This window comes from Podarcis vaucheri (genome assembly GCF_965113315.1).
Source record: "Podarcis vaucheri genome assembly, chromosome: 10".
NCBI lineage: Eukaryota > Metazoa > Chordata > Lepidosauria > Squamata > Lacertidae > Podarcis > Podarcis vaucheri.
The window spans coordinates 22,691,205-22,717,450 of record NC_138748.1 but is presented as its reverse complement, the minus strand read 5'-3'; the positions used below and the strand labels follow the sequence as shown (position 1 = coordinate 22,717,450).

Sequence of the window (26,246 nt, the reverse complement as noted above, 5' to 3'; positions counted from 1 at the left end):
AGGGAAGTATCAGTACACTATTACATATGCAATGAGAGCCTGTGTTTTCAGTTCCCAAAGCTACACACACACACACACACACACACACACACACACACACACACTTTACAAATACTGTAAAGCACTAGGTTTATTAATAGGTTTTCGTCTGGTCTTCTGTCATGAGTCGGAGTTAGGAGTAGGTCAGCAATAAAAAACAACAGCAGCAGTGTCAGTGAACTCTTTACTCAAAGAAACCAAAACACTGCAGGCCTAGTGATCACAGCAACTCTTCCCAGTACGTCTTGCCCCAATGACACAATTGCGAGGACAGAAGGTCCCACCTTCCCACCACTTTCCAAGGCACAGCAGACTAAGGCTCTGTCATCTTGTGTCTCTTTGCTCCGCCCTCTCAATTTCACTGCATGTTCTGGGAGACCAGAAGGGGAGGGAGTTGGTCACAGCAAGAGGGGGAGACTCCCTGGATTCTTCAGCAGCCTGCCGCATCTCTGTCTCCTGCCCCCTCTCTCCTGCCTGATTCTGGACTGCTCTCTGCCCTAGCCTCTTCAGCTTCTGACACCTTGTCCTCCCAGTCTTCTTCTTGTGGCCAGTGGCATAGCGTGGGTTGTCAGCACCCGGGGCAAGGCAAGTAATTTGCGCCTCTAACCCGTGGATTTGCGCCCCCTAACCCGTGGATTTGCGCCCCCTAACCCTAACCCCCAGATGTTGCGCCCGGTGTGGCCGGCCCCCCCTGCACCCCCCACGCTACGCCACTGCTTGTGGCCACTCATTGGCATCCCACCAAGCCCCTGGCTCTGAACCTTCTTGGCCTGGGAGTTCCCTTGGGGGTTCTTCAGGTGGTGCCTCCCACCAGTCCTCTGAATTCAGCCATGACATCTTCTGACCAACTGGCCAGGCACCAAATGAATTAGAAATTCATCAGCATTCTGGCAGGCAGCACCAATAAGCAATAGCTCTGCACTGCTCACAACATAAAGCCAGCCAGAACTTTGACCGGAATATGTTGCGCAATTATGTTTGGATGTTAACTACTGTGCCACAAACCCTTTCCACTGCCAAATACAAGTAAGTTTGGGGAAAGGAGATAGTGAGGAAAACATCTGTCTGGCTGCTGCTGGACCCAATCCAGGTCCTAGGCAGGATTCCTGAAAATCTGGAGGACCAGCAAAACCATTTTGTTCTATTTATTTTTTTAAAGATATTTTATTAAATTTTCACAGTAAAAGACAAAAAAGTACAAAGTCACACAAAACAAAAAACAATACAATACAAAAATACAGATATAAAACATACAACATAGTTAAACCAAACTTCCATAACCCTCCCCTCGCATCTCCCTTTCCTGTGTTCCCGTTTATCAAATCATGTTCAGCAATGCTTCACCTTCTCTCAGAATTTGTTTTAAATTAAACATTTCAGCTATTATGTCTCCAATTTTACCCTTTGTTATCAAATATTTAAATAATTAAATTTGACATAATATTATTCAAATTTCATCTTTGTTCTTATAGTTCAGTTATTTTCGTATTTCTTTCAACTGGGTTACTAATGCCATGTTGTCTTTATATCCTGCATCATTCTAACATTCATACATTTTACAATGCTTTTGCAAATAGTCCTTAAATTTTTTCCAGTCCTCTTCCACTGTCTCTTCTCCCAGGTCTCGGATTCTGCCAGTCATTTCTGCCAATTCCATGTAGTCAATCAGTTGCATCTGCCATTCTTCCAAAGTGGGCAAATCTTCTGTCTTCCAGTACTTTGCGATGAGTATTCTTGCTGCTGTTGTCGCATACATAAAGAAAATTCTGTCCTTCTTTAACACCCTCTGGCCAACAATGCCCAAAAGGAAGGCCTCTGGTTTCTTAGGGAAGGTATATTTAAATACCTTTTTTAGTTCATTATATATCATTTCCCAGAAAGCCTTAACCCTTGGGCACGTCCACCATAGGTGAAAGAATGTTCCTTAAGTTTCTTTACATTTCCAACACTTATTGTCTGGCAAATGATATATTTTTGCAAGCTTGACTGGGGTCATGTACCACCTGTAAATCATTTTCATGATATTTTCTTTCAGGGCATTACATGCCGTGAATTTCACACCGGTGGTCCATAACTGTTCCCAGTCAGCAAACATAATGTTGTAGCCAATGTCTTGTGCCCATTTTCAAAACCATTTTGTTCTAAAGAATTATTCATGATTGAGACAGGAGGTCTTCAATCATTGCTTCTGATTGCTCAGCTGACCAGAAAATGTGAAGGCTAGTTCTTGGAATACCTTGAAAATATAGATAGATAGAAACATTTATATTCTACCCTTTAACCTGAGGTTTCCATTGGTGGTAATTAGGCAGCATGTATCCTGAGGGTTTGGAAAAGGGTTAGATGGAGCATTTGGATTGCGTTCCTCCAACTTTTTATGACAGCCTGAGGTAACCATCAGGTGTATTCCACACCACTGTTGTTACTACCACTGCAGCAGAATTTTACACACATCTTTGGGTGCATAAAAATATTCTGCTGCAGTAAAAAATAAAAAAGGCAAGAAAGTGCATTCAAATTGCTCTCTGGAACTCTTAACTTTTCCTTATGGGTTTGGGTGCAACACCAGACATCCCTGAGCAGTTTCTTAGGCCCCTGAGCTCACACTGAACACATGCTAAAATGTTGATGAATTTCCATGGGGACTTAAAACTGAACTTAAGATTGGAAAAAGGAGAACTAGAAAAACTGAAACTGACATATTTGCTAATCCTTACTGTAGCATCAGCTCTGGGGCATTAGAGATTTAAATGCTAGCTGGACCCAACCACCCTGTGTTGCTCAAAGTCCTACTGCAACAGGTACCGTATTTTTCGCCCTATAGGACACACTTTTCCCCCTCCAAAAATGAAGGGGAAATGTGTGTGCGTCCTATGGGGCGAATGCAGGTTTCGCTGAAGCCTGGAGAGCGAGAGGGGTTGGTGCGCACCGACCCCTCTCACTCTCTAGGCTTCAGGAAGCTATCCGCAAGTCTTGCAAGCCCGGAGGGATGTCCCGCGGGCTCACAAGGGTTGTGGGCAGCAGCCTGCAGCCCCACAAGCTCGGGGGATAGGGGGTGGCGGAGCGCCGCCACCCCGCTATTCCCCGACCTGATCTGGAGGCTGGCGGGGGGGAGAAGCAAGCTTGCTTCTCCCCCCCCCAGCCCCACAAACTCGGGGGACAGCGGGGCAAGCTGTCCCTGAAGGCAGAAGAGGGAGACGGAGCACTCCGTCTCCCTCTTCTAGCTTGGGGATGGCTGCGCAAACCTGGGGGGGAAATAAAAAATTTCCCCTTGATTTCCCCCCTAAAAAACTAGGTGTGTCCTATGGGCCGGTGCGTCCTATAGGGTGAAAAATACGGTAAGCCTGCCAGGCCCACAAACAGAGAAGGAAGGTCCACCCAAAGGCATTTTGCCCAGGATCCCCCTCAAACTTGGAGCCAACACAATCTCTATCAATTCATCTAAACTCTAAAAGAAAGAAAAATAACATGACAAAAAGTTCCTAATAAGAAAAAAGCAAAATCCTTTCAATTAGAATATGAAATACCATTTTTAAAAGGTCACAAATGACGTAAGTATTTATATGTTTCAGGATTTCTTATGGATGTTAACGTACCTGAACTAGCTTAAAGCCCGGAGTGCAGGCATTGTGCACCCCAATTAAGAGGTCATGTTTTAAAAGGATAAACTTTTACATATGCTTTTAGATCAGAGGTCCCTGGCAGCTGTGTGCAATTTCTTTAAAACAGTCTGAGCACGCGAGGACAATTTTGTCATAAAATGGCTACATTTACTCAAGGCTGTATTTTTTCATCACTCTGAGGCTCTTCAGAATTAATCTTGGGCATAGTAGAGGCTTGGGTACCTTCAGCTATTTCCCGTTAAGAAGGATTTTTTTAAAAAAAGCAGGAAGTTCAGAATTTTATGCAAATAGACACCAACCACCCCCAAGGAATATCTCTAGCTAATTCTCATGATTTAATTTCCCAGGAATCATGTGTATGCACCAATTTCTCCTCTCTCTCTCTTCTACATAATCAAATCACTGGAGTTGAAGTGGCCTGTATCTAATTTAATATTTTGTAGCTTGATTAAACAGGTGCTGAATTACTTGAATATAATTTGGTTAGTTAACAATGCACACTATTGATACCAGATCACTTCTGTTGCTGGATTTATACACCAGTTCCCATGAAATGTTACACTTAAATTGGTATGGCAGATTTCGAGATGGGCTGCTTTCGTATTTCAAGTTGATAAACCTTCTGAACCTAAGCATTTTCACTAGTGCGTAATCCTAAAATCCCAAATGATTCATATTTTGTGACACTATGCAAATTCAATGAATTTTATGCTCCATCTAAAATAAGCCTCCTCATATTGCCCTATTAATGAAGTTGAAAATATGATCTAATTTGTATGTGTGTGTTAAAGAGGAGTCTGAAAGTATTTCCTGTTACACTTCCTGTTTGGTGCACTACTGTGACACATATAAGAAGCCCACTTCCTGTCTTTTATGAAGCTGTGTCTTTCACTGTGACTCAGCCATGTTCCAGGATATGTCGCAGTTGAAAATGAATGCAATTGTTCTGTGAAGACAGGGGACTCAGCTACACAGCTGCAAATAAAACATTTTAAATGTGTTGTAAAGTGCAATATACAAATGTGACACTAGATGGCGATCGTGAGCTATGCAAATGCCAACGTATTTTTCAAAACACTTTTTTTTAAAAAAAGGAATTTTCACAACGTTTTTTATATGTGTGTAGATTCCACCAGGGTTGAAGAACCTGTGACATTTCAGGCGCTGGTGCACTCTAACTCCCACCAGTCCCAGCCAGTATGGTCAATTGTGGGGATGCTGGGAGTTGCAGTCTATCAGTGGCTGCCAGCAATGATGTCAGTGTTCTATCTCCACTGTCTGGGGCAATACACCTCTCAGTGTCAGTTCCTTAGAATCATAAGTGGGGAGAATGCTATTGTGTGTCAGGTCCTGCCTTCAGGGTTCCTGTAGGCATCTATGAAAATATGATGCTGGACTAGATAGGGCATTGGTCTGATCCAACAGGCTCTTTTGTTTTGAGTCCAGCAAGATCTGGTGGTTCACAAATACTCACCCCACCTCATACTTTCTGGGAGCTGAACTACAGTGGTACCTCGGCTTAAGTACTTAATTTGTTCCGGAGGTCCATACTTATCCTGAAACTGTTCTTAACCTGAAGCACCACTTTAGCTAATGGGGCCTCCTGCTGCCGCCGCGCCACTGGAGCCCGATTTCTGTTCTTATCCTGAAGCAAAGTTCTTAACCTGAAGCACTATTTCTAGGTTAGCGGAGTGTGTAACCTGAAGCGTACGTAACCTGAAGTGTATGTAACCCGAGGTACCACTGTACATGAATAGTGTGCAAAAGGCGGTAGAGTTATTAAACTAGGGATTAGTTTTCTTCTGTTTCTTAAAAATTAATGGAAATTCAGCCCAGTGTAAAAATACACTGCTGCATAATTAAGAGCAACGTAAACACAATGCCAAAATGGGAACACTTAGCTAGCACTCTGCCTACAGAACTAACAAAATGTACTACAGATGGGGGGGGGGAAACCTGCTGGGTCAAATTAGATTGCTTGTCTTTAAGAAAGGCTATTACAATGGATTGTGATATTCAGCTGTAGGTGTAAAACAATCTTATGGCAAATTATCTGCTTATATGGTTCTCTTCAAAATTAAGCCACAGTTCACTGGGGATAAACATGTTTGCTTTTTAGAATGCGTTTGTAGAATGTTGCTGAAACTTAATACCAAGGGCATAAAAAGCATAAATTAGTATTCTTTATATGCTCCTGAACCTACCTACTATTAGTAGAAGTGCTGAAAGCATGTCCTTAGGTGCAGTGGTGGAGCTTCGTGATCCGGCACTGGGGGGGTGGAGAGCAGGCGGGGGCTGGGCTGGCGCTCATCCTGGGGATGTGGCGCGTGTCCTGGGGGCATGGCACACCACCTGCGGGGGCGTGGTGCCCAGCACGGGTGGGGGTAGCCAAGATGGCACCCCACTGGGATCGCACTGCCAGGGACGGTGCGCTCCCCCCACACTCCTCTTCCTCTGTCAGTGCTTAGGTGCTTTTAAGAAAATTTGCATTCTATGTATTTCTGATCTCAGGCTATAGGAATCTGGGAGAAAACCCAAATGCGGAGTCACCCCCCTCCCCCCCCCAAAGTCAGACTCAATTTTCCTAATTAGGGACCAGATCCATGTCAATTTTGTTACTAGATCTAGATAAAAGTGTCTCAAGTGAGCTTGTTATAAAGCCTTCTTGGGTGCTGACCACTCTCTCTTCAATAGCTACTTCTTTTTTTCAGGAGAAAGAACTTAATAATGTGTTCCTTATGATTAGGGATAGATAGCCTCCACCCATCCAACATAAGATCTGGCCCAGATATAACTCAGAGTAAATGGATTAATTTCCAAAATATCCAGAAACTTAATCTGGACTATAGGTTCTTATTAGGCTGCTTTGTGCTGATGCAAAGTGATGATATCATCACTTATGCTTGGGTCTTGCAGGCTTAGGGAAATTATGTGGTTTAATACATACAACCCTCCCCACTTCATCCATTACATGTTACCTACAGGATATGCATGACCACTGCAAGAATCTTTTTTCATATCCCGAAGAAGCAATTTAGAATAAGAAACCTCGCAGAATTTCATAGCTTTTCTGGCAAAACCAAAAAGCAAATGTTATTATTACTATTATTCTGAAAACACAGAACATTAATATTCATAAGCCACACTAGAATACACAAATGTTTAAAACAAGTTCACAAAATCAATAAATACTGTTTAATCTTATGTTCCCAAAACCCCTTCTGATGGGGATGGGGGAAAAACAAAAAACAAAAAACAAAACTTCCAAATAGATCAGAAGCTTCACAACTTATCCAATACATTTAAACAGTATAATTTTATCCTGCACTATATTGTTTGAATACATAAGGAAGATTGAGCATTTTACAACAAAGCTTCTATTCTCTTATCTGTCTTCTCTAGTTCTGAAAATATTTCTGAGTTTCAACATATACAGTGCCAACCACTCTCTGAGTGTTGGAGGGTCCTTCTGTTTCCATTTATGAGTAATTACCATTCTGGCCGCTGTTAAAAGATGTATAATCATTTTGCTATCTTCTCAGAATACTTGAGTGCAACGTCTCAAATTCCAAATGTTGCGTAAAGGTTCAGATTCCCTTGTTAGCAGCTTGATAGTGTCTCTGGCTTGGAAGTACTGAAAATAAGAGAGCTTTTGCACATCTGTTGACCTCATAATCTCATTGGAAGTTTTCACTAAAGCATTCCTCCTATTTGGTGACCCACACTTCTCCCCCATAATTGAGTACTGCCTACTGCCAGGAAGAGAAAGAGAAGAGAGGGGCAGACCTAGGAAACTGCCAGAGAGAAGGTGATAAGTCACTGACATAGCACTCTAAACAGCCATGGCTTCCCCCCAAAGAATTCTGGGAACTATCACTGGTAAAGGGTGGGGGGAACTGTAGCTCTGTGAGGGATCTCCAGACAACTTCCTGAACCCTTAAAAACTACAGTTCCCAGGATTCTTTGGGAGAAGCCATCAGAGGCCATTTTAGGGCAGTGTGACCTGTGTGGCTACACTGGGTGCTGCGCTGCACAACAATGCTGTAGAATGGAGTTCGAGAGGCAGAAAGGGCACCGCTGAATTTTAGAGGCCAAAGTCAGCCACTGAAATCATGACTATATAAAGAGATATAACACAGCTTTAAAGTATGGTGTTGTCTAGGGTTGCCATACATCCGGGATTCGGCCGTCGTAAGCAGTGTCTGGTCAGAATTCACAGAAATGTCTGGGGAAATCTGGACATAGGGCAACCCATGTCAGAAGTGTAGATTCCGGCAAAATTAAAAATAGCCCAAAAGCTAAAAAAAAAAAATTTGCAAAAAAAAGCTCACCCATTTTGGACTAAGCTCAACAACTTTCGCGTTCCGATTCCCACTTGTTGAAATATGGCAACCCTAGTGTCAGGGTTCAGGTGCAGGTCAGAACTCAAGACGCAGAGATAAGCAGAAAAGTTAGCTCCTTATTCTAGGAAACAGCATACCAGAGACCAGTGCCTACCAACAGGACTGGCCCCCATGAAACACTTGCCAGGACTGAAGGTCGCTGTATTCTACTTCCCATTAAGTCTCCTTCCAAGCCGGATGTCTGCCAAACAGCCTTAAACCACATTGGGGATGGGCCACCTGTGCTCCTTGTTCTGCAATGCTCTCTGTGACCTTGGAGACAAGACGGGAGGAGAGCTAACTACAAGGGGAAAGGCAAGCTTTGTGGATCCTCCTGCAGCTTCTGGCCCCTCCTTCTCTGCTTCATGTCATGAGTCTGCATTGCTTTCTGCATCTGGCTCTTCTCTCTCACTCTAGCCCGTTGCTTCTTCAGCCTCCAATCATTCCTTCCCCACCCTTCATCCTCTGACCTGTCCTCAGTGTCCTACTGCCACTCCTTGGGCTCTGAGGCTTCCCAAGGAGGTTCCTCAGCCAGTCCCACCACTCCTCTTCATCCAGACAGTCCCTGGCAGGTGTGGTTGTGACCAGAGTTGCTTAGCTGCAAAAGCATTTGCATTTTTGAGCCACCCTTCCCTCGCATCTCTGCAGCCAAGTGGGCAGTGGCAGCAGAGCAACGCAACTAGGATTAAGTTTGGGCATAGCAACAAACCACAGTGAGCAAGCATCATTTTAGATTAAGGTTTGCTGATCCTAAGTAAACCAGCTAGTAAGCCTGGTCAGGTTCAGATCTCAGAAAAGCAACCACAAAACTGGGGAAACACCACTGGCCAGGGGTGTAAAAGATTATAATTGCCTGAAATAAAATTGCTTCCAGGCCAGATACATTTTGAGCCAATCCTTCCCTGAAGACACTTTTTAAACAGAAATTCTCATCAAATGCAAGGGAGACCAAAGTGACCCCTGTGGTACAAACAAGCCATAGCTAAGTGAAACAGGTCATTGTCTAGCACGATGTATCACATTCTACCTCTCTCTGACCTTGTGGACCTTTCTTTTTCTCTGTTCTTACATTTCACTTTTCTGTTCTCCTTCCCATATTCTGAGACAAAGCCCTTAAATGGCACAAATGATACAGACCAAAAAACAAAAACAAACACCCTACCTAATTTATACATTTTCTGTTTCCAGAAATTGAGGTTGAGGTCACGGATACTAAGGTTTTCAGTGCGGAATATCTGAGCTCCCGCCTATCACACGGCAGTTAAGAGGAGGGTTTTGCTGTGCAGATACTCGTATCTTAAAAAGAACCTGATGTTTCATTAGTATTAGAGTAGCATCTCCAATTATAGAACAAACCTAAGGTTCATTCCATCAATTACATAGTGTTACTTTTGTGAGCAAGTCCTTAATTTTGTGCTTGAAAGCCTGCTTGCATTGGTGTTAGGAGTACTCAGATTATAGAGCAGAAAAAGTGTTACATAATGTACTTTTGCAGAGATTGTCAATTAGAGACAATCACTGAATCAGAGCCTCCCATTTCTGATTACACTGGAAATCAGGCATTAAGTATCACTGCAGACACATTTCAGCCTCCCTCCAAGGATCTCATCTGTGGAGGGATAAAACAACCCCAGGTTTCAATATTTTTAGGTATGATTTTAAATTGACCACCTTCTAGTGACAGGACTAAGGCTCAGGAAGGTCCATAATCCTTTTATTTCCAGACTTTATTCATACAGTGGTACCTTGGGTTACAGACACTTCAGGTTACAGACTCCGCTAACCCAGAAATAGTACCTCGGGTTAAGAACTTTGCTTCAGGATGAGAACAGAAATTGCGCGGAGGCGGTGGCACAGTGGCAGCGGGAGGCCCCATTAGCTAAAGTGGTACCTCAGGTTAAGAACAGTTTCAGGTTAAGAGTGGACCTCCAGAATGAATTAAGTTCTTAACCTGAGGTATTAGCTTTGCCTTATGGACAGTTTTCTTTACTATCTCTCAGGCTATTCCTGCTGGCAGATCTGTTTCTCACTCAAGCTATCCCGGCAGCCAGTAGCAAACAGTGGGGTAAATGTGTGATGTGGCTGCATTTGGGATGCAGGATTGTTAAGGATCAGCATAGCATACTGTCTGACCAGGACTGGGGAACCCAAAGTCCAAATTCACACTTGAAACAAATTGGATAACCTTGGGTTGTTTTGAGGATAAAAATGTACAATTGTAGTACCTTTGTAAAGGTATTGTTCTGCTATACCCTAGCCACTCTAGCAACGTCTCCAAAATCAGCTGAACAAACAGTGGGCAGATGGGGATGGGGGCATGAATGTGGGCTGTCAGACCTGACATGGGCTTCCTGGAGATATCTGCCTGACTGTTGATGGAAAAAGGATACTGCACTACTGGAAGGTAATTTCAAATATGGTATGAATTAAAAGGGTGGCTTTTGCATGGGGTGGGGAAAAAAATTGTGTGTACCCCCACACATAAACACACACATTATTTTGTGTGATTTCAAGCACATGACTTTTTTTAAACCTGTCATCAAGCATACACACTAAAATACAGCACATATTATACAGACAGAAGAAAATATTATCTCCCCACATCCCATGTCTTTATCAAAGGGCTTCACTGTGAGTGCTAATAATTCGATCAAATGCACCAACAGAAAAGTCCAGCACACTCATTCCTACGAGCTGACCTCTGTTCCAGATCAATGAACTCTTTGAATTACCACAGTCCGATTACTAAAAGACATGCAATGGTTAATTAAGTTCTCTGTCTGCCTTCTCAAAAGGTCTCCGTGTAACTAAGGTTAACTAACTTACAGCAAATTCCTGCTAGCCTGGAAATATTCCATGGATATATTCACTTGAAAGTCTCTTCCACAGCTGTGAGATGTTAATGTTAGGAAACCATTTGAAGATTTCTCATTGCAGATTGTTAATTGTCTCTTTCGTCAAAAAGGTGAATGGGAAACCTCTTCACATTCTGGACTCTGCATCCATAATCAAGGCGTTGGGCAAAATGGTGAGCAAGTGGAACAGTCTTACCTTTTGCTTCACTTGCCTTACTCCCAGTTAATTGGCTATTAGATCAGAGCCACAGTTTACAACACTGATATGTGAAACTGTTTCAGAGTTTGCAGCATTCAGTTTTTTTGTCCCTTCCATGAATTCACTGGAATTCAGACTCTAAAATGGCTGTATCTTAAGTAATGTGTCACAATGCATTTATGTCTGCATGGACTGTTAATGAGTTATGAAGACGAAGTTGCAATGTTTGGAGCATTAGCTTCTGAAACCACTAAGCCCCATAACTCTGTCACTGGTGGACTGGTGAGTCAGACGTTGTAGTCTTCCCCTGGAGACTTAGGAAACTGACTGGATTCCAGAGTACTCACAGGTTTTGACAGATGCTTTGCAGCCCGAGTGAAATGTAGAACAGCAAATGGCCATTGTTTGGCCATTGATGTAATTGCTTTCGGAGTTTCCTGCCATCAGTTTTTGGTATGTGATTTTAGCTTCTGTAATTGACTGAGGCGGTTGTGACAGTGGAAAAAAATATTCTCTTCTAACATCACATCTATAGTGAACAGCTGTTAAATTAAAATTTATATATTTATCTTCTGCCTACTGTGATGGATTTCTTCCTATGCTGATGACAAAATGTCCTCCATTTTCCCTGATTTGAGAGCTGAATTTCAAGTCCAGGTATAGAATTTCCTTTTAGGTCAGCCCTTTTCAGTCTTAGATTCCTAGTTGTTGTTGAACTACAACTCCCATCATCTCTGGCCACAGGCCTTGCTAGCCAGGGATTATGGGAGTTGTATTCCAACATCTGAGGACCCAACGTTGAGAAAGGTCGTTTCAGATGAACCATTCATTTCTGTGATTTTGTATTATTTTATAGTATTTTATGCTGTACAATATATTGATATTTTATGTGAGTAGGAGGTATATACTTTTGCAAAATAAATGAACGAATAGAAAACTCAGTGTCATATTACCAGCTCAATTTCCAGCTATGGTTTTATATACTAACATCAGGAGCAAGCAGGTACAGCCAGGGTCAACATCTGTCCTGGATCAATATCTTTCCAGATTGGTAAAAACCACCATGAAGATCTGTGGGGGTTTTTTAATCACTCTGGTAGAGGTGAAACCACCTACAGTGTACACCACAGAACGGTTGCCTGATCTCTCAGTGTCATGAGGTTGGATGAGTTAAATAAAGAAGAGCAATAAGGATAACACTAAGAGCTGGGAAAGCTGAAGGAAATCAAGCACTAGGTGAAACTGTGAGGCTGAGTCTGTGGTTCAGTCATGCAGATACGACCCAATACAAAGTATATTTAATAGTATGATCACTATCTCCTTTTTTTGTCCTGCTGTAAGACATAGGTTACAGAAATCTCTACTTCGTTAACTTCTTTTTAAATGTAGTTTTACTTTGAAAAATAAATTAAGCAGGATTTATAGTAGATTTAAAATGTATCTATTGAACTAAGTCAGCACATTCCAGCACTAGCCATAAAATACGAAGGACACATGTATGAAAGTGACTTAATGGTCTCTAAGATAAGCTCTGGGGAAGACTTCACTGGGGTGTCACATTTGTTTCTGATGAGGGCTATTATTTCCAGTGGCTATAACACTAGCAGTACTACAACCTGCCAAATCTTATCAGAGAAACATGAAAGCCTTAAGGAGTACAGAGAAAGAGAGATGTACAAATGCCACTAGTTTATGTGAAGGTTTTGCATTTCTGAAGTTTTAACTGTGTTCGTATGTACATCATCAGTATAATTTGAACTTTGAACTATTTCCGAGTGCTGCAATGTGGTTAGCCCTTGCGCAAAAGTTCAGGCTGCTGGAGGGTTTGGACCTGGAATTACATGGTTTTTTTTAATTTATGGAAGACAGCAGCCACAGAACCCACATCATCTGTGGGTGTTAAGGGGCAAGGAAGCACCAGATTATATGCCATTTAAATCATTTCATAGTCTGAAACAAAGCCACCCCCCATCAAAAATGCCAAGATGTTTCTGGCTGCTCGGCTAACTATTCCTATGAAGCTCTTGAACGTGCTGCAGGGTACTTCATGCCTGGACCTGAGACCACCTGATTTGGATGGAGGAAAAGGACATAGGGAATTAATCTTCCATATTAGCCTGATGGCCGTCTGGAGTAACATTTATCGTATCCACTAGAGGAAGGGATTATTTTTACTTGTACATTTGCACACTGGTGCTTCATTTATTTCATTCAGACTTTTGTTTGGTGTCATCTGTTTCAATAAAGTTTCTTGTGGGAGAAATCAACTAAGAGCTAGTATGGTGTCGAGATTAGAGTGTTGAACTAGAACCTTGGAGACCATGATTCAAATTCCTACTCACCTAAGAGGTTCACTGGGTGACCTTGGAATAGACACTGTCTCTCAACCCATTCTACCTCACAGGGTTGCTTTGCAACTTTCTTTCTAAATGGGCTAGAGATTTTTATATAAAAAACAAAGGAAGAAAGTTGAGCACCTGTGGCTCCTCCTGGTAGGGGAGTCCAACTGCATGCATACTCTAATTGTACCATTATAAATATGGGCCTGTAAGGACCCCAGGAATTCCTACTGCCTGGTATCCCCCCCAAAAAATCAGTTGTCAATCACAGCTCCGCCTTCACTCATTGGCTAAGAACACTGACAAGCAAGAGCAGGAAGGTTGGCTTATTTAGCATTGCTTAGAAGCATTTGTTTAATAAATAATAATAATAATAATAATAATAATAATAATAATAATAATTCCTAGAAGGGTTAGAGGCTTGCTTAGAAAAGAAGAGAAGAGGAGAGAGGAGAGAAGAGAGGAGAGAAGAGAAGAGAAGAGAAGAGAAGAGAAGAGAAGAGAAAAGAAAAGAAAGTTCAATGTCTGGAATCTATGTTCAGGGCTGCCATTGAAGGTCTTCACAGGTTCTGATTTGGTGACCCCCCCCCCTCCCCAATGGATCAGCCTCCACTGATTTTAATTGGGGAGCAGGAGAAATGAAGCATGGAAACCAACTCAAATACTAGAATTCCACATTAGCAATTCATTGTTTGTAGTCTTGTTTCAAAGGTATCCCTCTTAAGTATCCATTAATTCAGATACCCTTGGAGCCTCCCTAGGTTTGGGGGCCTAATTCTGCATATACTGTGTATACTGATAAATCCACCACTGAAAAGGCCCCAAAACTGTGTACCCGCATTTAATGAGACAGTTTCCATTTGATGCTGATGATAAGGGACTAGGCAGACCGCACAGCCAAAAGCTGAACATATGCCAGCTGCAGCTAGTATTTTTATTTTCTCCTGCAAAAGTATTTATTCTATTATTCTTTTTCATTGTGACATAAATAACATAATGCCCCCGGGTGGATTAGCAAGGCAAGGTTATGGGTTTTTTAAAATCACAGTGACCTTGACTTGAGTAGAATCTGTTTCCAAATGCAATTCATTAAATACCGCTGTATGACATGACAATACTGAGAGTAAGGGGAATCTGCAAATAGTGAAGTGAAGCTCCCTGAGGAAGCCAAATATAATAAAGCAGGGTCACTCTAAACAGCACATTTGCTACAGCTAGACATGAAATTTGAAAATCCTTTGCTGAAGAAAACTACATAGGTCAGCAACAGAACTCAGTCCACCTCATCACTGATACCAGAAAGGTACAGGAAGAGGGACTGAGCAATGTGCCATATGTCAGAACAACAAATATGAGAAAAATCTCAGTACAGGGAAGAAAAGGGTAATTGCTCCATTTAAGGCTAAAGAAATAATATTGGATATAGCCAATATATGTATGTATAATTTTAGGCTGCAATTGTATACAAACTCACCAGGGACTAAATCCTGCTGAATACAGCAGGACTTACTTCTGATTAAACATGGATAGATTTGCACCACAGATCTGTATTTTATGGATAGGGTTGTAGTGCTGTGTTTAAGCATCAGATTTCTATGCAGCAGGTCCAAAATTTAATCCCTGAAATTTTCAGATTGGGTTGATGCAACTTCCTGCCCAACAACCCTGGAGAGCCACTGCCAATCAATGTAGACAATACTGAACTAGACGGACCAATGGTCTGACTCAGTATAAAACAACCTCCTACATACATAGGCTCCAGAAAAATGCCATGGCTTCATTGCGTGGCAAGACCCTGAACCCTACCCCTTTGCGGGAATAAAGACACTTGACACCAGTATTTTAGGTTAATGGGATTTAAAAAGGCCACAACTTTATTCAGAAAAATGCCATGGCTTTATTATAAAATGGTCTGCAATGGCAAACAAAATCTTAAGAGGGGGTGTATTGCTTGCTGTCTCAAAACAACATCACAAAACTTAATCCCGCATGTTGAGGCCACTCATTTACTTTGCTTTAATTAATTCAGCTATAATTGCCCAACCTAAATTCAACTCTCGGAAATAGTGACAGTCTAAGCAGTGTACCACAAAAGGAACTTTTGAGGCTCCAGGGAAGAAGCATGGTGATATATATTATAGCCTCTACTAGCTATTCCTCTGGCCTCTGTTTTTAGAGAGACAGAGAGAAAACAATGCTTTCTCCCAGGTGCTTGAAGCAACTTGCACTGAGCTGACATTAGGGGAACTGTGAATTACAAGAGAGAAAGATAAGGGTATAATATGCTTACAACTACCGTCCTAAAGCTAGGTGTTCTGTTCCGCTAAAGGATGGACATCTGTGGCAAAAATGGAACTTAGTGTTACTATAACAGTTTTCTTTGCATTGTACCTCTCTCACTGCTGCACATGAGGACATGGCAAAATCTAGTTGTCATGTATTCTTGTTTAAGTCAGAATCACACTACATCACCTATTATTTTGCTGTAACACGTCTTCACATTTAAGGATCTGCCAACATCCATTAACTTTTCAGATTATTTCTCATTCAAGATGCATAGGTTAGTTGAACTAAACAGCATTTTCTGTGCAATTTAAAATTGAAGTGATAGATTGAAGAAATAAGGAAATGTCTAAGGTAAAGAAGGAATGTGTCCTTTTTATTCTTAAGTATTTGTGTGGAGTTTTCAGTGTCTGTTACTTCTCCAATGAACACAATCTTTTTTTTTTTCTTTTTTTTTTGAAAGGGGGAGAAAATATGAACAAAAAAGAACAGCTTTGTAGCCTCTATGAAAGAAAAGAGGAAATAATACTATTTCAGATGCTGATCAAATCAATGATCAAATAAAACTAATTATCAAATCAAAAGGAAAGCTGTATTAAATGATAAATCTAGTATTGTGGGGAAAGCAAAGGTTAAATACATGAACTTAATGTCAAACTACATGCTATGCTACACACAGATAATGTAGGTACTCCATCAACTCTCTTTACCCCCATCAGAGTACAGCAACTGAGAGCAGAGAAGTGGCAGGTCACTTTTTATAACTTTGACTCTAATAATAACTCTCATGTCACTTGATGTTGGGATTGGGCTGGGGTTGGCATGATGTGGGAGAGAAAGAAGAAAAGAGGAAGCAGAGGCTGAACTGGGGAAACCAAGGTTGGAGGGGAGTACCACATGCCTTGTCTTTAAAAGCTTAGCAAGAAGAGTGGGTGAGCGGTGACTCTCGTTGGGACAGCTGGGTCACTGCCATCCAGTTCTTAACTTCTTACCCCGCTCCTGAATTGTGATTCCTGAGCACTATGTCTCCTTGTCATCTGGGTTAAGTGTGATCACTTAATGCAGCCCAGTTTTTGTACTCTTGTGCAGTAGTTCTCATTTTATCTAAGTCAGCCATAAGGCAGCTTTGCAGCTTGTTTCTTTTTTAAATGTTCGCTTGCCTTCCTAAACAAAAAGTACTAATTAAAGGATGAAAAACAGTCCATGGCATAGGAGAGTTTTCCTTTTTACCAGTAAACATTTCTCGAATCATATAGCTATGCACATTAATTTCATTACTTTTAAATTTTACAAACTTACAACTGTCTCCTCCCTTTAGGCCTCGTCCTTGCACTGCGATGTTCAAACTAGTTATGCATACCCAGCTATGTATGCATGAATGTCACTAAAATTCATGGCTCTGAGCAAAATTGCTGCATTAATGTTTAAATGTAATTGTTAGCTCCAGACTTAGTACTAGAAAAGAATAAAGGGCATTATTCCCCCCTAATAAACATCACTAACATATTTTCTTAGAGCCTGGAAGTTAGAAGGCTACATTTCACATTAATTCTGCTGTAGGCAAGAAGAAACAGGAGCTATTAAGCTGGAGAATTCATAAAGCAGTGTGCTAGGCATTTCATCAAGCACTGTAAAAACAAGCACATTTTATTTTTATTTTCAAGTTATTATACAGAAACTAATAAATGTGTGGAAGGTTGTTTTTTTCTCTCTTTCAGTTGCGGCTGGCTGGTGTTTTGCTTGTTAACAGAAAGGTAACTAAACTGAAATGAAATGTCAAAGGCTTAGTGCCTATAACATTTGTTTATAGACCTACAGAACACTGTCCATTTAGAGAATGGAAAAAGGTTAAAATTGCTGCTCCTTAAGACTGCTTTTGAATTAAATCTAGAGTTCTTTACAAATCTCTCTGTGTGATTTAATATTTACTAATGGTTTGAAGGCACATGAGGCCACCACTTTGCCTGGTTGGGTGACCACCAGAAAATGACATGGGTTACAGCTTGGATTTCATGATGGAAGAAAGGCAAGGTACAAAGGTAACAAAATAAAATGAATAGTGATGCCCATCCAATCCAACTATGGCTGGGGGACAAGAGAGTCACTCTACACAGTCTCCTTTGCAGAGATGAAGAGCAAGATACTATTGTAGAAACTTTTGGCAGGGTATGATGGCCAATGAGAGTGAATAAATTAAAGGGAAAACCCACATTCATGTTCCCAGAACCCACCCACCCCCAGATGTGAAGCATTTGGGAGTGTGGTTGCTAGCATTTTTATATGTGAACATAAAGCTTCTCTGCTAAAAGGATTTTCGGGGGGACGGGGAATTTTTAGTGATGCAACTAAAAACAATCACCACCTATGCACAGAGATCTGTAGCCCCTGAAAGATGTTTACCTTTAATTTAACAGCAGTGTCATTCACCACGTCTGTCTATCATTGGATCAGGATAACACATATCTACCCAATAAATCTTTGCAATGGGGAAATTGTTTGAAGCAAGAGTTTATGACAATCCTCGCTAAGTAGCCCTAGTTAAAGTCACATAAACTTGATCAATTTACATGCACTTATGCAAACTCTCCTGGGGATATTATAGCTCCAGATATAAAGCCTGCCATAGTTGATTAGACCAATGGTTCATCTATCCCATTATCTAATTTGTGACATCTGCCATTACCACATAATGGTAATTAAGTTAAAATTCTGTAGCATAATTACATAATGAAATGATGTAATTTCATAAAGAAATTATTTCATAAGGAAATAAGCATTACATAATGAAATGATGTACTACTTCTGTACATAAAAATATAGGCATCTTTGGGGTATGTTATGTGAGGTAGTAGAAAGTAATATTTTCAATTGGAGAAAATATTATACTTAATTATATGGTTTTCGGTTCAATGCCTCCATTTTACTATGCACATGGGGAGTTAAAGATATGTTTTATAGCATGGTTAATAAACCAATAGATGGTAATGAAAACTTCTTAGCAATGCAGCCACTTAAGAATTAAGACTTTTTTTCAGAAATAAAAGCCTAGTTGAAGGAACGACTTGTCTTGTACATTTGAAGAAACCTGTCCTCCAAAGATTACTTTCTGCAAAGGAAGAAAGGAAAGACGTTTCATTGAAGTTAGGTCACCTGACATACCTTCCAAAGTAACCCTTGGGATGGGAAGCTGTTTCCCACCCCTGCATTAGCACAAAAGTAGCAGCAAATATCAATAAAAATATAGCAGAAGACACTATACTCCTCAGATTCCAGAACCTTGGAGACCCCGATCAATACCACCAAAAGGTTGGGTGAACAAATGTGTTTTGACTAAGCCTAGAAGCCCATCATTGTAGAGACTAACCACATCTCTAGAAAAAGGAAATCCCAATACAGTGGTAACTCGGGTTACAGACGCTTCAGGTTACAGACTCCGTTAACCCAGAAATAGTACCACGGGTTAAAACTTAGCTTCAGGATGAGAACAGAAATCGTGCTCTGGCGGCACAGCGGCAGCGGGAGGCCCCATTAGCTAAAGTGGCACCTCAGGTTAAGAACAGTTTCAGGTTAAGAACGGACCTCCAGAATGAATTAAGTTCTTAACCTGAGGTACCACTGTACCCATCCTCTGACACTGTACAGTAAGCCAGGTCAACAAAAAGGGCCTCCTTTACCATATTCAGGGCTCATATTTGCTAGAAAAGGGAAAGGCACTTGAATGGATACTTGGGTCCAAGACTGAAAGAACTTCATTATGTTCATAATCTGGCTTATTTCACTCAGCAGAAGATTGGCCCTTACAGCAGGCCCCAAGGGATAGGCTTTGAAGCTGGAGGAGTCGACCTCCTGATAGCATCAGGTGCTTAGCAGGTGGGTAACCCAACCCACTGGTCAAAATGGCCCACAGAGGTATGTGAAGGTCAGGATCCAGTCCGCTAGCCAGATCCTATTCCTCACCCCTGGCCTACAGTTATACCTTCTCATTTGATACTGTCTCACTTGATTGTAAATTGAGGGCAACGGGGGTTGGGGGTTGGGGACTGGCAACTTGCCAAACAACAGCACTGGTCTTTTTTCTGTTTCATCTTAAAATGGACTGGCCAGCACAGCCAATTATGTTTTATACTTCAATTCTCTTACACACTCGGTACATAGGCATATTTCTCTTTTTCATATTCTTCACTAATTGGCTAGGCTGGAGATAATTAGGTCACAAAAAAAGTAATAGGACTCAAGATGGCGAACTGCTGCAGGCACTGAAAATTATGTATTAAGAAATAAATGGCATAAATGAAAACCAAGCCATTATTATGGCGATCTAAATGTAGAATGTGCTCAAGTCAAGGTATTAAAGAAAAGCAGCTGTAATACCTGGGCTTGAATGGAGAAACTGTAAGGCCAGAGATGAGTGACAAAGGGAATGTCCCTCAGCAGATTAAACTGAACACTAACAAAGAAACTGACCCCAAAAGAATAGGCTTTGCAGCTTGATTAAAGTAGAATTAACAAAGCCCACTGTAATAAAGGCAACTTCTCACATGAGATTTTGTGCTCCGCTTATAGATACTCAAGTATTATTTATTTATTACATTCCTCTCACGTTAGTTCATTCATCTCAAGTACAAATTACATTCATCTTACGTTGGTTGCAAATACACGCATTTAATGTCCCATGTTCTCAAGAAAAACACCGAGCTGAGGACATTTTGACATAAAATTGTTTAAATCTCACATGCCGTAACTGCCATGCATAGCAAGTACTGAATACAAAGGGAAAAATAAACTGGCAAAAGAATGGAAGGGAATGGTTCCTGTCAGACATGCCTGGTCACTTCCTACGCTCTGCATGGACTGTGTTTGAAGATCCTATAATACGCTGTAATCAAGAACAGCTCTATTTATGGTCCTTGTGACAAACAATCAGATATCGTCACTGAATGATGATAAGGGTCTCATTGGGCAGTCCTGAAGCATCACTCAGCTGGTTAAGAGCATGGTGCCAATCACACCGTGATTGCAGGCCTGATTCCCATATGCATATTTGGATTGAACTAAATGATCTTCAGGGTACGTTCCAGCTTTATGATTCTGTGAATACTGTTTCTATGCCTTACCCACAATAATCGTTAGAACATAACTGTATGCCACTTTGGAAAAACAGGAAGTAAGAATTTAAGAAAACCATAAACATAAACAAGAAGGTAGCCTAAGATGCAACTGACACTGAAATGGCTATAATGGAAAAAGCCAAATAGCCATTCTTATAATGTAAGCAGCTTTGTTTATCTTCTGCTTGGTTTGTTATATATATATGCATATTTGATGTAAGAATCAAAACATACAAAAGTTAAAACATACCTTCCTTCTACACCTTTCTGTAACATGAAATAAATTTACAGTAGGTAGAATATTACCTTTCATGTTGTGTTGAAGCATTCAAATTGGTCACACCAATGACAAAGAGTGCTTTATGAAACAGTTACCAGGCTCCCTATTTCATTATGAAGTCTGAACACATTTGAAGCACTATGGAATGCCATCAAATTAGCTAATAAAAGAGTATCTCAAAAATCTACTAGTCCTTCTTGTTTCAAATGTATCTCTGCCCATTTTCAATGATGAGCAAAAACTAGAGCATTTAGCATTTCTCATGGTTCTTTCCAGGGTCTAAATCTGATAAAAAATTGAAATGACAAGCCAGATAATCTAGGTCCATTAGTCCATTAAAATTAGTAAAGAATGATGTTGCCTGGACAATCGTTTTACAAAAATGCATGCTCTATAACATGTCCACCACTTGTGGAAGAAGTAGCCAAATTAAGTAGTTTATTTCTTCAAAAGGAATGCACCACCCAGATTTTATTGCTGTAATTGATCTTTTCATAAAAAGTGTGTACTTAATTATTTTGAGGATGATTAATTATACCATTAAAATTCTGCTATTTATAGAAACCCACCAGATCATTTGTAAATTAGTTGCATGTTAAAATATTTAAAACTTGCCTTTTGACTCTAAGAAAATACATTGCTTTACAGCATAAAAGTTAGAAAGGAATATGAGATGAATATGGCCATGGAAATGTTTTTACATAGACAGTGGAATATAAATTCCTAACACTGAATAAAATTAAACTGAGGCCAAAAAACAGTGTTTCTTCTTTTCTTTTCGGTTTAAAAACATTCTATTTCTTCTTAGTCTAGTCCTCCATCCTTAAATCTTAAAGATATTCAACAGCAATGCAAGATTAAGAAGCCTTTAAGAAATGAGATAAAAAACAAGCTAAAGAAATGAAAAATAAAAACTTCAGCCTAAGTAATAAGAAAAATCAGTTCTGATAACACACACACACACACACACACACACACACACACACACACACAAACTTCTTTGTTCTCCAGGACATCATATATAATACATTACAAAAGATTTATTTCATTGAAATAAAGTTAATCTTGGATTACAATGATATATACAACCCCTTAGAAGTATGGGGGTATGTGAGCTGCATGGGGAGAGAGCAATCAATCCATGGAACAAAGTATCTCTGGTCTTTGCCTTTTATCAGTCACTCGTGGTAGAAGGTATGTCTTATTAATACACTCTGTAGCCTCCTTCAAAGTGTTTGTGCAAACAGATGCCAAGAAAACAAACACTTTGCCTACCGGTCACTTGCGAAATTTGGTCTACTGCTGGCATCTATAATAGATGGCATATAGACATATCTGTATGCAGCACCCTACTGCACATATATACACATAAGCACCTCACAATTCTCTCTACAATCACAAGCAACCAGGGGTGCCACCTTGAATAAAATATTGCAGGGGCCCAGGTAAGCCCCAGACTGCATAATCAACCACATGACGCAGTGCACACACACACCATTTGAATGGGAATGCCCATAAACTTTGAGGGGCCCTCGGCCCCCTCAAATATTTTATTGTGGGGTCTGAAGCCCCCAAGGCCCCCAGGAGTTGGCTCCTATTCATCCAAGCAGTTTAGTGGCAGCTCCACACTGGACAATGCTCCATTGTTGCTATAAAGTTCCACAGCAGCATTAAAAACCAGCCAGCCAAGGATCTTTTCTCACGAATAGAGAGAGGAGGATGAAAATTCACAAGGCCTCAGACTAAATAGTAGGGGTGTGAGATTTGTACCAAACGTAGGCGCCAGTAAGATTTCCAAGGAGCCAGGTATCGGAGCAGAAAGAGAAGTTGCTTACCGGTTCTTTAAGTAGTCCAACTGTGCAGCCACAAAGCTGTGTGGAACATCTATAGAAACCTCTAGAGCTTCAGTGGGGAAGCTACTGCTTCTGCAGTTCCCCATGGATTGGGCAAAGGTTTCTCCAAGCCTGTGCTGAAGTGCTTTCTGACAAATGCTACTTCACAGAAAGCCAGTTAATTGTATGACCAATGGTTGAGAAACATTGCTCTGCCATGCCACCAAAGGTCTCATCACACACTCCTGTGTCCCTCTCAACTTCTCTGGGTCAGCCGCTTTTGGCAAGAAAGGAACAAACCTGTTCCTTAAAGGGCAGGATGTTGGGACATATGCAGAGTGCCTATCCTAATGCCAGCAGAGTGTGCCAAAAAAGCAGAGCAACACCAATCAAGTTCTAGGAAGAGTTGGTTTCTTTACTGGCAATATAATGCCATTTCAGATACATACAGTTGTTGGTATGGTCTTTCCAGCAGCGTAGAGTCTCCTTACAGCATACAGACTAGGCTCTGGTCAAAGGCAGGAGCCAAGAACAAACTTGCCTTGAACACAACAGCATTTTTACTGTAGATTGTGCTGAGTCATTCTCACCTGCTTAACTAGCTGCAGGTGCAGGATAAAACTCACCCAAATTAACCAGCACACCAAAATTAACCCTTTGTTGTCCTTTTTCTCTGCATGCACAAACCCTTAGACATTGCTTGCTCCTAAAAGCAAGCAGATGCAAGTTCTGTCCAACAGGAAGGCATACTATCAGATGGAAAGCTGTGAGCATGATGTTTGCCACAGTAGAATCAAGTCTGTGATCCAAATATCTGTCCATGTGGGAACAGCAGCCCCATTGTTCTGGGTAACAGTCCCAATCATGCTAGCCGTCATGTGAAGAATTTCTTCTGAAATGTGGCACCTGACACGGTTGTGTCGAGGAACGCTTGTGAACCCAACTGGAGACTTCCAGCCTGAAACAAACCTGTACAGCAAACTCCCACGATGGAGAGAGTTGTGAATTCCAGTGGTGATTATTTTAAAGTTGGGCTTAGGTATTCGGCCCATACTTTTTCCTCAGTTTGGGATGTGGGATGTGGTGGAAACAACCCCCAAATATTGCAATAATGTTGAGGAGCTGAGGAAAATCTATTACTTTTCATCAGGAGGGGGCTCACCATTATTTAAAATAATGGCAGAGGGTTTGTCCTTTTCTCTTTCTTTCATAGTGAAAAACTTCCCGCCAAAATATACACAAGGATATGTACAACGCAGACAGGAACTCTCTTCAGATGTTACTGAAGTGAAGGGGTGAAACATAATCACATACCAAGCACCCCCATTGCCAGCCACCTCTGAAGTGGGGAAACTGTTCTACACATGACGATTCTATGCATGATTACAGCCCTGATTACCCAGGGCCCTAAATTATACATGGAGTCTTCACCTGCAGAACAGGAGCCAACTTCTGAAGTTATGCCTCAATGTGGGGTGGAAACAGTGTTTTCTTCTTCTTCAGGGGGTACTCAAGGGTACGCACTACCAGCACTTCTTTTTTGTTGTTAAAAAGTGTGGCACTTACTGTATCAACTTCCTGGTGAGTACCTATTTTTCTAGAAAAAACAACACTGGGTGGAAAGAGCTGTGTAACCTTGGGGATAGGGCTAAGCACACAACTCCACAACCCCTTTCACCACACTTCATATGAGAAATGCCCTTGTGTTTCTGAATACACTTATGTGGTTACAAAGTAGAGACAACATTGATGCTGTCCCTCCATAAAGAAAGAACCGATGCTTTAGAAAGAAGATGATATCAGCCCATCGTATCTTCTCTTCCAGTACCAGCTATTTGCCAAATAAAATGGGACGCACAAATGTAATGGAGCCATTTTCCCATGCCATCTATATTCCCAGAATTTTCTATTAAGTAATAAGTCTGTATTTAAATCTCTCTCTCTCTCTCTCTCTCTCATACACACACACACTCTAATGGCTGAGATTCAAATAGCAAAATTCATATTGAGATATATATATATTTAATTTCGAGTTGCAACCCATTGATTCCCCCCCCCCAAAGCCACTTCAGATGATTGGGAAACATTATGGAGTTGTGTTGAGTGTTCCATAGAGTGCAGCCAAAGTGGAAAATCAACTAAAAAATTAAGTCAGTAGTGAACAAAGATGCCTATAAAGATATTGAGAATGACTCTTCCCTTTTAAAATGAAGTGCTCTACTCTTCATAGCTGCAGAGTAAATCCTTCAAGAAAGTCAACCATGATTGTGCTGTGCTGAATAATCAGTATTTTATCAAGTGCAATCACTGTAGCAGCAGAAAGCCACCAAGCGCTTTTACAGTTGACACAAAGAAGCAACCTAAAATTTGGAAAAGTGGTGTTGTGGTGCAGACTGAAACCAGAAGTTTGAAGAAGGAAGAAAAATATTCACACTTATCATCTTAGGCTGCTAACTGTGTTGCTTCAGAAGCATGCCCAACTTTTTTCTCTCTATCAGCCTGGTTTTATTTTTCATGCAACGTCAAGAAACGTTCTAGAGAGCTTGGAAAATTGTTTAGGGGGAAATTACAACAAGGAAGAGTATTATGCCATAAGAATAGGCAACAAAATAGAAGGTGCATTCAGTGTGGGCAAGTGAAAGGGGATTAATGTTTCATAACACTGGGTTTGGAACTGGGTCTTACTAATTTAGTGGCTACAGTCCAAACAACCTTGACTACTGTATTTCAAAGCAGATAGAGTTAAATCGAAGATAAAATATGTCCATATACCTGTTAGCTACCATCAATCAAACATTGACCCTGCTCTAAAGTAGTGGAACCATGTACAAACTGCCTCTCCTCTCAAAAATGCCCACCTTATTGTTGAACAGAATATTTGTTATTCTGCTGCAACCGTGGAAGATTATTGCTGTTTATGCTAGTGTTTTATTTCTTGCCACCATCATGCAAAGACAGAGAGCATCAAATGATGTGTAATTTGACACCAGTCGAATGTCAAATGTTAATTGTGCAGTCATAGAAGATTCAAGAGAAGTGACAAGAGAAGCCAAACAGTCTTTCCTATAAGAAGCGGCCAGGATATTAAGGATGCATATCCAATGTTAAGTCATATTCAGAGTAGACCCAATAAAATAAATCGGCTCAAGTGACCATTAATTTCAGTGAGTCTACTCTGAGTATGACTTAGCTGGGCTTCACCCTAGTTCTGTCGTTTTGAACAATGAGTAAAGGAGACTATTGTAGCATATAGTATCATAAAACATTTAGTGAAATGCAACAGCTGAATACATCTATTGCTAGAGG

General features: G+C 40.9%; 1 protein-coding gene across 1 annotated transcript in view; it reads right to left on the bottom strand.

Moving 5' to 3' along the window:
• IMMP2L (inner mitochondrial membrane peptidase subunit 2) overlaps positions 1 to 26,246 on the bottom strand; it is a 480,193-nt gene that overhangs the window by 4,474 nt on the left and 449,473 nt on the right. The window lies entirely within an intron of this gene.